Genomic DNA, 2,950 nt, shown 5'->3' with positions numbered 1-2,950 from the left:
CACATGACCGGTAAATATCATGAATTAAAGAAAAACCTATGTTCAAGACTCAAATCACCATTCAAATTCTGGTTTTAGCGAATAGACTGAACATTCTTATACATCCCTCATGACATAGTATGAGTCTAACATCCTACAAAAAGAATATACATGTGATCCTGGTGTATCGCATAGGTGGAGGTCTAAGATGACTGAGGGCATATAGCATGTTTGAGTCTCTTATATTTAGTGACACCTAGTTTTTTGGGCGTTGTATTTGGCTCAGGGTCGTGGATGTGTTTTTTCTCGAATCAACTTACTTGGCTTGGCTATACCCTTAGAAATAATGCATAGGTTTGTAAGTTCATGGTTCTGACTTTAGAGGGTCTATCATAAAAAGCTAAGGGTATAACCTAAGCATGTGATGTGCTACTCCTGTCACAAAAAATACATATCATTTCTATGCTTCATAACATCATAACTAGATGCCATATAAAACTTTAGGTTAGTCGTAAAAGCCATAAAACATCATAGAAGGTATAGTAAGGGCATTTTTTGTTATTTTACTCGTATCATTGGTTTGTGCTCTAAACATGCTCCTATAACCTTCAAATTCAACATGCATCGTGAATTATGGTATAAGGCCATAACACTTGTAGGCTCTCTTCAAATTTAGGGCATGAAAAGGAAGCTCTCATCGTCCTCTTTAACAGCTCTAAGATCACCAGCTTTGACTTGTATAGAAGCTCCACAAATCTTCATCTAAATTTCGAGGTCTTTTCCATATTTGATTCTCGTACCCTCAGACAACCTCAACAATTGGATGGCTTTGTGACAATTTCGTATAGGCCTAGGTAGATTCTTTGGTTGTTACATTAAGTACATGGACATTTCATATATTAGAGTTGAGATGACCAAATTGGTCTAAGGTATTTTGTTTCTTTTAATGTTTTAGCTCATCCCTTCATTCCTATACCTTTGTAAGAAATATGTGAACATTAATGTCTAGAATTTGACTATTAATGTTGGAGTTAGTCTAAGATGCTAGATTAAGGTTTTGGTTCGAAAGGACCGGAATTCAAATCCCACTCTCAACAATAATTTTGAAAAATTTCTTGTGGGATCCTAATAAGATTTAATAATTATGTTATCTTTTGATCCCTAAACCTTTATAAAGAATACAAATGGATTAATTTTTTTTCAAGCATCAAAGTTGAGATGGCCGAGTTGGTCTAAGGTGCCAGATTAAGGTTCTGGTCTGAAAGGGCGTGGGTTCAAATCTCATTCTCAACAATTGTTTTTTATACCCTAAACCTTTCAAGCTCTCAAAGTTGAGATGGCCGAGTTGGTCTAAGACCTTGATTAAGGTTTTGGTAACCAAATCCCACTCTCAACATTTATTTTGAGAAATTTCTCGAGGGTCCTTATACGATGTTTAATATGTTGATCCCTAAATCTTTATAAAGAATATGGATGGATTAATTTTTTTTTTCAAGCATTAAAGTTGAGGTCTAAGGCATTAGATTAAGGTTCTAGTCGAAAAAAGTGTGGGTTCAAATCCCACTCTCAACATTTATTTTGAGAATGTTTAATATTTTGATCCCTAAACTTTTATAAAGAATATGGATGAATTAAGATTTCTAAACAAGATTGCTCACAACTTTGATGAACAAACCGATTTCTAAACAAGATTGCTCACAACTTTGATGAACAAANTTTTTTTTCGAACCAACAAAATTAGCGGCTTCCCAGCTACTTGGAGAGTGTTCCCAATTAATAATATAATCATCGTTGCAATTTATTTTATGGATAAAATTACAAACATTCTTTCTTACTTCGATCACATCCATATCTTTTTTTTTATAAAGAATTAATTCAATTATAATTTTTTTTTTAATTGAATTAATTTGAATGGTACAAGTCATTAATGATATGAACTGAAAGACATCAATCATATAATATACTTAATATAATATACTTCAACGAAGATGTGAAGAAAATGTTGTCAAAATTATCAAAAGATGTTGCAATTCGTGCCGGAATGAAGTTTGATTGTTATAAATTTTGGGTGGATTACAATTTAGAGTTAATTGTATTTCATTAATGTATTTTAGGTTACAGTTATGTAATGGTTAATTATGGTCATAAAGTAAGAAGGTTAGAACTCGCCTATAATAGTTTCATTTTGAGACTATATAAAACCATGTAGGTTGATTATATAATGGTTAATTATGGCCATTAAGTATGAAAGTTACCAGTTTTGGAATGCCTTTAATAGTTTCACTTCGAAAATATAGTAAAAGAAGCATTTGTGCTTTTCTTTTTCAAATCTCACTCCCCCAACATTTATTTTGAGAATGTTTAAATATTTTGATCCTAAACTTTTATAAAGAATATGGATGAATTAAGATTTCTAAACAAGATTGCTCACAACNTGAATTTGACTATAAAATTAGGAGCCTCCACCAAAAAAGATTTCCTACCTACTTTGAGAGAGCCTATGACTCCATGAATTTGACTATAAAATTAGGAGCCTTTGAGAGCTTATGACTCGATGAATTTGACTATAAAATTAGGAGCCTCCACCAAAAATTATTTCCTAGAGCCTATAACTCAGTGCTATAGTCCACGACAAGGTAAAAATTGATTCCTAACTTCTTCTTGCAATCCCATCGGCCACTTTTATGTAGGAATTGCATCGAAAAAATCCAATTAAGTAATGTTAGATTAACCTACTAAATGGACTCCATTACCTATGAGATATGACATCTTAAGGTTACATATGAAATTTGGTAATCACAGTATACATATCATGGACATTAAATGCAGAAATACTTCATTTAAACTTTCATAAAACGTTATCTTCATCTTAAAATATAGACATGAACTTATGTATTTTGAAAACACCTTTAAAACAACACAACAAAAGAGTAAATGATATGAACCAAAAGATATTTCAGTTCATGCCACA

General features: G+C 32.1%; 1 non-coding gene across 1 annotated transcript; it reads left to right on the top strand.

Annotated features, from left to right (window-relative positions):
- The first annotated feature begins 1,191 nt into the window (after nucleotides 1-1,191).
- Nucleotides 1,192-1,272, top strand: TRNAL-AAG. The gene has a single exon. It is a non-coding gene; the product is annotated as a tRNA-Leu (tRNA).
- Nucleotides 1,273-2,950: the final 1,678 nt, after the last annotated feature.

This window comes from Cucurbita pepo, chromosome LG20 (assembly GCF_002806865.2).
Source record: "Cucurbita pepo subsp. pepo cultivar mu-cu-16 chromosome LG20, ASM280686v2, whole genome shotgun sequence".
Lineage (NCBI taxonomy): Eukaryota > Viridiplantae > Streptophyta > Magnoliopsida > Cucurbitales > Cucurbitaceae > Cucurbita > Cucurbita pepo.
Note: the sequence above shows the minus strand (reverse complement) of the source record. Positions and strands in the feature narration are given on the sequence as shown.